General features: G+C 33.3%; 1 protein-coding gene across 4 annotated transcripts in view; it reads left to right on the forward strand.

The window, feature by feature from the left end:
• LOC143231324 (uncharacterized) overlaps positions 1 to 12,564 on the forward strand; it is a 196,480-nt gene that overhangs the window by 48,774 nt on the left and 135,142 nt on the right. Inside the window, exon 6 of one of the 4 annotated variants that reach the window (XR_013016880.1) lies at positions 7,905 to 10,642. The exons of the other annotated variants lie outside the window; for them this stretch is intronic. The gene's annotated coding sequence lies outside the window, so the exon portion shown is untranslated. Of the gene's footprint in view, positions 1 to 7,904; positions 10,643 to 12,564 lie in introns of those variants that run through there. 4 annotated transcript variants of the gene reach the window in all.

The raw sequence follows: 12,564 nt of genomic DNA on the forward strand, positions 1-12,564 counted from the left end.
CGATGAAGAATAGTGTTTTGGATGACAAGCAGAGGGTAAGATAATGCAAAATGGAGATTTCAAAAATAAATACTTAGTAGGAAGAATGAATGAAGATTGGGATCTCATATACATAGCAAGGGAATGAAGAATAAAGATATCGATGTCGAAAAGTTAAAAGGTACGTGAAAAATAAAGGTATGGATTCCAGACTTTTATAAATTATAACTAATTTATTTATGAAATTCAAGTAGCAAGACTAAGAAGAATAAAGATGTGGGCGGGATGTGGTGGGTTACACAACGTAGAACAGAGATTTGGATATTAGATATATAGAAGAAGAAAAAGAGAGATTTGTTTGTGAAATAGTTAGTAAGACGATGAAGAATACGGACCTGGATGGCAAGCGGTGGGTAACATAATGCAAAATGGAAATTTGAGTTATAAATTCTTAATAAAAAGAATGATTGACGATTTGGATCTCATATACATGACAAGAAAGTGCAAAATAAAGATATGGATGTGGAACAGTTAAAAGGTACGTGAAAAATAAGTATATATATGCCAGATTTTATAAAATTATGTTGAATATATCTGTGAACTTCAAATAAGAAGACTAACAAGAATAGATATGTGGGCGGGAAATGGTGGGTTATACAACGTAGAACAGATATTTCGATATTAGATATGTAGAAGGTGAAGAAGAGAGATTCGTTTGTCAAATAGTTAGCAAGACGATGGAGAATAGAGTCCTGGATGTTAAGCAGTGGGTAAGATAATGCAAAATGGAGATTTGAAGAATAAATTGTTAGAAAAAGGTATAAATAGAGATTTAGACCTGAAATACTTAGGAAAGCTATGAAGAGATGTAAATGTCACACAGTTAAAAGGTACGTGAAAAATAAGAAAATGGATGCCAGATGTTTATAAAATTATGTCGACTATATCTGTGAAATTCAAATAAGAAGACTAAAAAAAACAGAGATTTGGGTGGGAAGTGGAGTGTTATACAACATGGAATAGAGATTTGTATATTAGATATATAGAAGGAGAAGAAGCGAGATTTGTTTGTTAAATAGTTAGCAAGACGATGAAGAATAGGGTCCTTGATGTCAGGCAGTGGGTAAGATAATGCAAGATGTAGATTTGAGGAATAAATACTTAGTAAAAAAAATGAATGAAGGTTGGAATCTCATATACATAGCAAGGGAATGAAGAATAAAGATATGGATGTCGAGCAGTTAAAAGGTACGTGAAAAATAAATATATGGATGCCAGATTTTTAAAAAATTATGACACATATATCTATGAAATTCAATTAGCAAGATTAACAAGAGTAGAGATCTGGGCGGCAAGTGGTAGGTTATACAACGAGGAATAGAGATTTGGATATTAGATGTATAGAAGATGAAGAAGAGAGATTTGTTTGTCAAGTAGTTAGCAAGACGATGAAGAATAGGGACCTGGATATCAAGCGGTGGGTAAGATGATGCAAAATCGAAATTTGAGTTATAAATACTTAGTAAAAGGAGTGAATGACGATTTGGATCTCAAATTCATGGCAAGTGAGTGAAGAATAAAGATATGTATATGGAACAGTTAAAAGGTACCTGAAAAATAAATATATGGATACCAGATTTTATAAAATTATTTCGAATATATCTGTAAAATTCAAATAAGAAGACTAACGAGAAAAGAGATGTGGGCGGGAAGTGGTGGGTTATACAACGTGGAATAAAGATTTGGATATTAGATATATAGAAGGAGAAGAAGATAGATTTGTTTGTGAAATAATTAGCAAGACGAAGAAGAATAGGGTCCTGGATGTCAAGCAGAGGGAAAAATAATGCAAAATGGAGGTCTGAGGAATGAATAAATACCTAGAAAAGGTATGAAAGAGATTTAGGTCTCAAATACTTCGCAAGGCTATGAAGAATGGATATGTGGATGTCACGCAGTTAAAGGGTATGGGAAAAATAAAGATATGGATGTGAAGCATTTAAAGGTACGTGAAAAATAAGTATATGGATGCCAGATTTTATAAAATTATGTCGAATATATCTTTGAAATTCAAAAAAGAAGACTAACAAGAATAGATATGTGGGCGGAAAGTGGTGGGTTATACAACGAGGAATAGAGATTTGGATATTAGATATATAGAAGATGAAGAAGAGAGATTTGTTTGTCAAGTAGTTAACAAAATGATGAAGAATAGGGACCTGGATAACAAGTGGTGGGTAAGATAATTCAAAATCGAAATTTGAGTTATAAATACTTAGTAAAAAAGAGTGAATGACAATTTGGATCACATATACATGGCAAGGGAGTGAAGAATAAAGATATGGAAGTGTAACAGTTAAAAGGTACGTAAAAAATAAGTATATGGATGCCAGATTTTTATAAAATTATGTCGAATATATCAATGAAATTCAAATAAGACAACTAACAAAAAATAGAGATGTGGGCGGGAAGTTGTGTGGTACACAACGTAGAAGAGAGATTTCGATATTAGATATATAGAAGGTCAAGAAGAGAGATTCGTTTGTCAAATAGTTAGCAAGACGTGAAGAATAGGGTCCTGGATGTCAAGCAGTGTGTACGATAATGCAAAATTGAGATTTGAAGAATAAATACTTAGAAAAAGGTATGAACAGAGATTTAGATCTCAAATGCTTAGCAAGGCTATGAAGAATGGAGATGTGGATGTCACACAATTAAAAGGTATGTGAAATATAAAGGTATGGATGGCAGATTTTATAAAATTATGTCGAATATATCTGTGAAATTCAAATAAAAAGACTAACAAGAATAGAGATGTGGGAGGGAAGTGGTGGGTTATACAACGTAGAACAGAGATTTCGATATTAGATATATATAGAAGGTGAAGAAGAGAGATTTGTTTGTTAAATAGTTAGCAAGACGATGAAGAATAGGGTCCTGGATGTCAAGCAGTGGATAAGATAATGCAAAATGGAGATTTCAGGAATAAATTTTAGAAAAGGTATGAACAGAGATTTGATCTCAAATACTTAGGAAAGCTATGAAGAATGGAGATGTAAATGTCACACAGTTAAAAGGTATGTGAAATATAAAGGTATGGATGGCAGATATTTATAAAATTATGTCGAATATATCTGTGAAATTCAAATAAGAAGACTAACAAGAATAGAGATGTGGGCGGAAAGTGGTGGGTTATACAACGTGAAATAGTGATTTGGATATTAGATATATAGAAGCAGAAGAAGAGATATTTGTTTGTGAAATAGTTAGAAGACGATGAAGAATAATGTTTTGGATGACACTATTTTGGAGAGATTTCAAGAATAAATACATAAAAAAAGGTATGAATAGAGATTTAGATCTCAAATACATAGCAAGGCTATGTAGAATAGAGATGTGGATGTCACACAGTAAAAGATATGTGAAAAATAAAGATATGGATGTGAAGCATTTAAAGGTACGTGAAAAATAAGTATATGGATGCCAGATTTTTATAAAATTATGTCGAATATATCTGTGAAATTCATGTAGCAAGAATAATAAGAATAGAGATGTGGGCGGGAAGTGGTGGGTTATACCACGTAGAAGAGAGATTTCGATATTTGATATATAGAAGGTGAAGAAGAGAGATTCGTTTGTCAAATAGTTAGCAAGACGATGAAGAGTTGGGACCTGGATATCAAGCGGTAGGTAAGATAATGCAAAATGGAACTTTGAATTATAAATACCTAATAAAAATAATGAATGACGATTTGTATATCATATATATGGCAAGGGAGTGAAGAATAAAGATATGGATGTGTAACAGTTAAAAGGTACGTAAAAAATAAGTATATGGATGCCAGAGTTTTATAAAATTATGTCGAATATATCTTTGAAATTCAAATAAGAAGACTAACAAGCATAGATATGTGGGCGTAAAGTGGTGGGTTACACAACGTAGAATAGAGATGTAGATATTAGATATATAGAAAAAGAAGATGAGAGATTTGTTTGTCAAATAGTTAGCAAGACGTGAAGAATAGGGTCCTGGATATCAAGCAGAGGGAAAAATAATGCAAAATGGAGATCTGAGGAATAAATACTTAGAAAAAGGTATGAATAGAGATTTAGATCTCAAATACTTAGCAGGGTAATGTGTGTGTTTTTGATAATATTTGCAAAAACAATAGTAAAATAAAACTTGAGGAAATATATATATACATCGAAGAATTTCCCGACACCCTTTTGATTTTGGAAAACTTATATTTTATATAAAATATTCCAGAATATATATATATTTAGTATTTCATAAATTAAGCAAAGCTAATACGGAATTTTAGTTGATGGAATAGGTATATTTTTAATCATTTTTCCGCATAATTTCCTTGCTATTTAATAAAACCTAAATAATTTTGTAACGTTGTTAGCATTTTATTTACGGTTTTAACTTAGGATATTTTAAATGTTTTAATTATTCAAAGTATTAGAGTCAGATATATTACGATTTCACTTCTAAATAGCAATAGAGGTCGTATCTGCTTGTTATCTTCATATCATTTCATTTACAACAAATAAGGAAATTTTCTCGCTGCGCCCCGGCATGGCCAAACGTGTTCGCATCCCGGTCGCGCCAAACATGCTCGCCCTTTCACCCGTGGGGGCGTTATAGTGTTACGGTCAATCCCACTATTTTCTCATAAACCAAAACACAAATAAAACATTTTTTTATGCTAAAGCTAAACATAAAAGCACGTTTTACAGATCAAATCCGGTAATAACCCAGTATGTGATTTCGAGTTAACTATGTTAACTTACGGTCATCGTCAGGTTCACAAAGAAGGTCGAAACGTTGTTCGCTCCTCTATTAGTATCTTCTCTATCCATTCCAGCCGTTTTAAATATATAATTTTCTCTATAAGTGGGTTTTCTCGTCATCACGGTTCATGAATATTTTGTCAAATATACATCACATTTTTAAATTTACACAATCTCTTACTTATTTAAATCTCGAACATAGATGAGCTAAAATACTGTTTGTGTATTTTAATCCGAATTGCTACATTAGTGCCATCTCTTGCTTAAAATGATTCTATATATGACATTTTATTATAAAAACATATTTTAGTCTTGAAAACAATTCTTGTAATTTTAGATCAACGTTAAGCCGAAGTTCAACACTAAATGATGCCATTACTATAAACAGTTTTATAATACTGTTGATTAACTGCGACGCTGACATTTCTTTTATATGTGGTTTCTCGCTAATTTGCATAATAAAAATATTTTCTCACACATTTGCACACGCACGAAGATAAGTAATATCTAGGTGCACACCTTCAGTGTGGGTGCAACATCTCGGTGTTTAGGGTCTTTTTTCTTGGTGTTATGGTGGTTACTCTTCTTTACTTTCTAGTTTCTCACTATATTTCTCATTAAAAAGGTGTATACACACGTGGATAAGTAATACCTAGGTGCACACCTTCAGTCTGGGTGCAACATCTCGGTGTCTAGGTTCTTTTTTCTTGGTGTTATGGTGGTTACTCTTCTTTACTTTGTAATTTCTCACTATATTTCTCATTGAAAAGATGTGTACACACGTGGATAAGTAATACCTTGGTGCACACCTTCAGTGTGGGTGCAACATCTCGGTGTTTAGGTTCTTTTTTTTGGTGTTATGGTGGTTACTCTTCTTTACTTTGTAGTTTCTCACTATATTTCTCATTAAAAAGATGTGCACACACGTGAATAAGTAATAATACCTTCATGTTGTATGTGTACAAAGTTTTAAGTTTCTAGGTTCTTTTCTCTTGCAGATATGTGGGGTCACACACAAACCTAAAGCCTCGGACTTTTATTATTGTGGGTCAGTTTGTTGCTACATGACAACACTTTAAAATATGTTTTACAACTCACGGATTAAACATTTGATTAATTGATTCATTAAAATCGATAAATATACAACATTCATACATATATTACATAAAACAAAATTAATGCAAGGATAGTAAGATAGTAAATGAAAATATGAATGTTAATACAGGGTCTTTTAGGCTAAGCGTTTCGAAGACATATCCAACAGGACTTGATAATCCCTGAACATAATTAGAGGCGCTTAGGTCAGATATTCTTGGCCCAAAACAGCGAGATTGATGAAATGGTAACGTGAGATAAAGAAAACATAGAGTACTTTTTTAGTTTTTCTGTCACTCATAATTATGATTAATTAATAACAATTGTACTTTTTTAACGGAAACTTTAACAATTGTTCATGAAGAAACTATTGCATAATATATATAAATTTAGAATATCATCACATGTTGCATATTCTTCCAGAAGTTACCGTACACTGGGAAGGTATAAATGATTTACTTTGTTTTTCATACAAACATACAAGAGGATTATATGTGCTAGCCGTCCCAAATTTAGCAATGTAAGACTACAGGGAAGAGAGCAAGTTATCACCATCCCACCTCTTGAATTACTCTTTTAACAACGAATATTGGGCTTGACCGTCAAATTAATTACTTGTAAATATCATGTTACGAACAAAACTAAACAATAATAAAATATTGACTCTCGAAATAAATTAACAACATATGCACTTAACAGTACTTTTATGTTATAACATGAGTATTCATGTCAAACGAATTCTCAAATCCTTCCAGTTGTTCTCGAAAATACATTAATAAACGAACATGCTGCTAAAAGGGTATGTATTCAAAATTATCATCTTATCTATAGATAACACGAAATTTAATTATTTTAGACAAAAATAACCATTGGGGTGTCCCAAATGGAACTCAACTTTGGAAGCGGTGTAGATTGCTATTTATATTCATACAATTATGTTAAAAAGTCAAAATTTGTCCCTCTATGATGATTATAAGTGAGTGAAGTATTTTATAAAATATTACAAATAATTTTATTGATTTTACTTGTGCTATATATACCATATAAAATATTATTATTGATAATATTTTTATTTGTTATTATAAGCAAGCTAACTTCTATTTTTTAACTTTGTTATATGATAAATATGCGACATAAAAATATAAAACAATGGACTATCCAAACATAGATATTCATGAAGGTCTAAGGAGGAAAATGTAACAACTTTTGAAACAAATATAGCCTGAAATGTGCCATGATGCAAATAAGATGAAAAATCTTATTATGTTTCTTTGTCACTTGATTCAAACTGGTTCTCAGATGTTCGAACCAACACAAAATGTCAAAGATTTTGTAAACATGCACTCAGAGTAGACACATTTTAGAGAAGAGATTACAAGTGTCGATGTCAACCTCCTTGTATACATTGTACCAACTGTGCACTAATACATAAACCTATAGCTACAACATAAATTTCGTAGGAAATTATATATAATGATATACATATCAACTTCAGTAATAAATTTTATTGAATAAAGAAAGAACTGAACCACACGCTACATCACAGATGTTTATACTTTGAAATTTCAACTAAATACCAAATCCATATATATATCAGTATCCCGAGATAACAAATCAACTAACAAGTTATGTGTCCATATATTTATATATGTTAAGTCAGGTAAAGTAAGAGTTTCTTAATGATTGTTTCACTATACAGAACAGCAGTGTTTTGTATCGTTTTAATACTTATTTGTTTGATTTTGTTCACAGTGGACTCTTTTTATCTAACGGAAAAACTTTTTATCTTGTACACAGTCAGCTTAATGTTTGTTTTGAAGTAATCCTACATGATTTACATATTGTCTGTTATTCATTATGAACTAAATAAAATTATTCATAATTTATCAGGTCATCTCATAAGTGATGTCCGAAATTTCAATACAGAAAGTGCATCATCATTTCAGAAGGTTTTAATGACTAAAATATGTCGTAGGACGTGTATAAAAATGTTGAGACAAATAAAAGAAACTATCACAACTCTACTTTTTCAGATCATTTATCAGATAAACCCTTATAAAGATGGATGTGTCTGAGGAGCACATAAGGCAAAAAATGCTTTATGAGTTTAAAAAAAGCAATAGTGCAGCAGAAACCACAAAAACATTCAAAGTGTTTTTGGTGCGGAGTCTCTCAATGAAAGTAAACGTTGAACGTAGTTTAAGAAGCTTAGATCAGGTGACTACAGCTTAAGTTTAATGATGACTTGCTGCTGGCTGCACTTGATGAAGACTGTGCTGTAACATTTGAAGAACTAACACAGAAGATTAATTCAACAGTTCACTGTCATCTGCAACAACTTGGAAATGTATCAAAACTTGAAAAATGGGTCCCCAATGATCTGATAGAAGCCAACCTTAGAGCAAGAATGGATATTTGCACTTCTCTGCACTCGTATGAACGTAACTCACATTTTTTGGACAGGTTAGTGACTGGAGATGAAAAATGGAATATTATAAAAATGTTAAGAGCCGCACATAATGACTCAGTTCAGGTAAACTGGCTAAAGCACAGCCCAAAATGGACCTCCACCATAGGAAAGTCTTGTTAATATTGCATAACTTCAAGTCATAATGGGTGCTGAATAAATTACTGAACTAGGGTCACATACTCTAATGGGTCCTTCTACACAGTTTAGCATTTCTTCTTCTGTCATTTCCACATAAGTACGTTGATCACTTGACACTGAAATATATTGGTTGCTATTTTATACAGTTAGAGCTATGAATGGCTTAAAGCTAATGATTAGGGTAAGATTTTATATAATTTAAACATTCTATCGTTTGCTTTCAAAGGTATCTCTATAAACATTCTTTGTGTATACTTTACTGCGGCTGTTTTTTACATCAGCCTATCTATAATACATATATTGTTTGTTTGTTTTTGAGAGCTATCTGTGCTAGTCGTCCCTAATTTAGCAGAGTAAGACTAGACGGAAGGCATCTAGTCATCGGCTGAAAGGGCGAGCATGTTTGGCGCGAAGGGGATGCGAACCCGCGACCTACTTGAGTGGGTGGATCTGGCACCACATTATTATCAGTCCTTCTGGTAGTAGTAGTAGTGTCTAGTGCCTCACGAACCTACTTGAGTGAATGGATCTGGCACAGCTTCCACATTATCATCAGCCCTTCTGGTAGTTGTAGTGTCTAGTGCCTCACGAACCTACTTGAGTGGGTGGATCTGGCACAGCTTCCACATTATCATCAGCCCTTCTGGTAGTAGTACTGTCTAGTGCCACACGAACCTACTTGAGTGGGTGGATCTGACACAGCTTCCACATTATCATCATCCCTTCTGGTAGTAGTAGTGTCTAGTGCCACACGAACCTACTTGAGTCGGTGGATCTGGTACAGCTTCCACATTATCATCAGCCCTTCTGGTAGTAGTGATGTCTATGCCAGCAGTAGCCACAGTTACTTATTTAATATTATTTTCTACTTACACTACTTATATAACCTTAAACTAACTTCTCTACCTCAACTTCTTTCTTTACTTTAATCAACCTGTTGTCATTTACTCCAAAAATATCCTCCAAAACTTCACCAATCACGTAACGGTGAGGAGGTAGGCCGAGTGGTTGGTTTAGCTTAGCTGTTGGAACTTCGACTGACAGTACGTGTTGTTACACGACTTATTTATTTTAAGTGAGGATGCAGTAGGTGAATGGAGCACACAGATACTAACTCGAGACTAACTGCCTTCCCTCTAGTCTTACACTGCTAAATTAGGGACGGGTAGCGCAGATAGCCCACCTTTAGCTTTGCGTGAAATTCAAACAAAACCACGTCGATAGAACAGCAGAATTAGTTATCATAAAATGGTTAATAAAGAGAAATTATTGTTAATCAAGAGCTTGAAACCATTGATGTTGAATATAAGTACAGTTGGAATTTCAAAGGTATTAAAGATGTACCGCTGATGTATTTATAAGGTAGCTGATGGGGGAATAATCTTACAAAACTGATATTTCTCAAATACAGTTGACGAACTAACCGATAGATTGGACCAGATAGTTGTGTTTAGTATTTTAAACGATTTACGTACTGAGCAATTAAGAAAGATAAATTAGTAGCGGAAATACTAAATATTTTAAAAAACCTGTATGGATATTGGTTGAAGTACCATAGTGAGTAGAAGACAACTAAAATACGATTTATAGATACATAACATAGAGTAGGAAGCTGTCCAATGACTTTGTACTTAGTTATCGAATATCCAGTACGTTAGCTCAGTAGGTAAACCACTTTATTATTGTACAAGGTATCCAGGGTTCGATACCAACCTTACCAGTAAGTGATGTAGTGGTGAAGTTTGTAGAGCTCTTGCATAACGTACGACAGATAATGTTACATAAAAATAAAATTATCACACCAAGAAGCTTTATTCCAATTAGAGGACAAGACTTTATTTTAGTAACACACAAACTAAAACATATAAAATCTTAAATCCATTTGAAAAATGAAACTTTAATAAAATTCTGTACTTCTTCAGACAGACCAGTGTAAAAATAATACATATAGTGTCTTCTTCACAGAGAATTATTGAATAATCAAGTATGTGTTGATAAACTAGGAAGCTACGGAGGGAAAGAAAAGACAACAATACATTACTTCTAATTGTACTACAGTTGGTCAGCTACAGAAATGATACACGGAAAGCAATGTTTCTAATATTGTATTTTTATATTGTACTGATTTCTGATTTGAGTAGCAATGAAGATATGGTGAAAAATGGGAGATTTTAATAAATAAATCTACGTTTTATTGTTTAAATTAGAGGCATTGTGACTGTTGTGAGACTACGATGTGAATTAGTGGAACTAGGATTGATTATTTATGTCAGTATAACTGGTGTGAGACGATTTGGGTGTCAGAATGACAGTTGAGAAACGATTATATTCGTCAGTGTGGCTGATTTGACTATTGTTATGGGTGACAATGGCTAGTGTGAGACCGTTATAAATGTCAACATTACTGAGACTGTTATAGATGTCACTGTGACTGGCTTGCGTCTATGTGTAGGTGTTAGAGTAACGTGTACGAGACTGTTCTAAAGGTTATGCATGTGACTTCATGCATCTTGTCGGCTTTGTTTATTCCGCTATATTGGACCTAATAACAAAATAATTAAAAACAGAAACTCCATTTTCAGTTAAATACTTAGAATTAAATCGTGTAATAATATTGGTTGGTTGTGATGCTGTTGGTTGAAAAAATACAGGGTTGACCTTTGGTTATCTTTGTTGGTGTCTCCATGTAAAATAATATGGCTGCTGCACGTGAGTAACACCATCATATTCCTGTTATGCACGTGCTACGTACAGTCAAGTCCTGACCCTCTAGTTGAACTACAACCCATACAAACAACTGTAGGACAGTGGTTGTGACTGACGTAGTTACAAACATATTCGTAACGTATTTAAAGTGTTTTCTTTCGGAGAATGAAATTATCATGAATATTGGGCTATCTCCTGCATCTACCAAGAGGAATCGAACCACTGATTTTAGAGATGTACATCTGAAGATGCACCACTGTTTCATCGGAGAGCATCACGAATATTAATATTAGAACCACAAAAGCTTCAAAAACAGACATTTTTTGATACAAACCCAACCAAGCCCAACTAAAACAATACTCCATCCTAGCCCACAGTTATGATTACATATATAGGGTAGCATGTGAAATACACCCTTAATATATTAATATATACAATTAAAATAGGTAAGTTAATCACCGTGTTGGTCCTAATGTTTTCACTATTTTATTGTCAAACAGGATTAGTAGTTCACCAATATGAAGATAGAACTTTTGTAAGTGTTGAGTCATTTTAACAAATTAATTACACATATATCATCAATACATTATATTATCTCAGAAACTGTAAGTATATTTACCAACCTGTAGGTGGTGCTTGTTTTACACGAAATGTGAATATTTGGATAAAATCACACATTAAAAACTTTACTAGTATATGGTCTGTAAATTAAAAATGTACATGTAGCGTATCGTTACAATACAAGCGTTGTGTAGATAAACAATTAGATCTAGATTCCAGGTCTAACGTCCCGGCATATCCAGGTGGTTAGGGTACTCGACATGTAATCTGAAGAAAACGGGTCGAATCCCTGTCACAACAAGCATGCTCGCCTTTTCAGTCGAGGTTGCGTTATAAAATGAGTCAATCCCAGTACTCATTGATAAAATAGTAGCCCAAGAGTTGGCGGAGGGTGATGATAACCAGCTGCCTTCCTCGTTTCTTAAACCACTCAATTAGGGACGGCTAGCTCAGATAGTCTTTGCAGCTTTGAGAGAAATTTCAAAAACAAAGAATATAGGTCTAACACTAATAGATGTGGTAAACGTTATCGAACAACCTGACAAACAAGTTGACTCTAATTTAGGTAAGGAAAGATATCACCTATCATCACACATGAAATACTGCTAAGTAAGTAAAGGTGATTATATAGAACACATCAGGGTCCAATTTAACAATTTTATACCAGTTCTTTACTTTCGACTATATTACCAAAACGAACGAATCTGATACTCAGCCTATTTCAAGACATCTAAACTTTTCATACCTTCAATATGAGGCAATGAACTCCAGGTAACTGAAAATATCTAGGTATTCTGTGTCTGGAATGTCCATAACTG

Source organism: Tachypleus tridentatus, chromosome 1 (genome assembly GCF_004210375.1).
Source record: "Tachypleus tridentatus isolate NWPU-2018 chromosome 1, ASM421037v1, whole genome shotgun sequence".
Taxonomy (NCBI): Eukaryota; Metazoa; Arthropoda; class Merostomata; order Xiphosura; family Limulidae; genus Tachypleus; species Tachypleus tridentatus.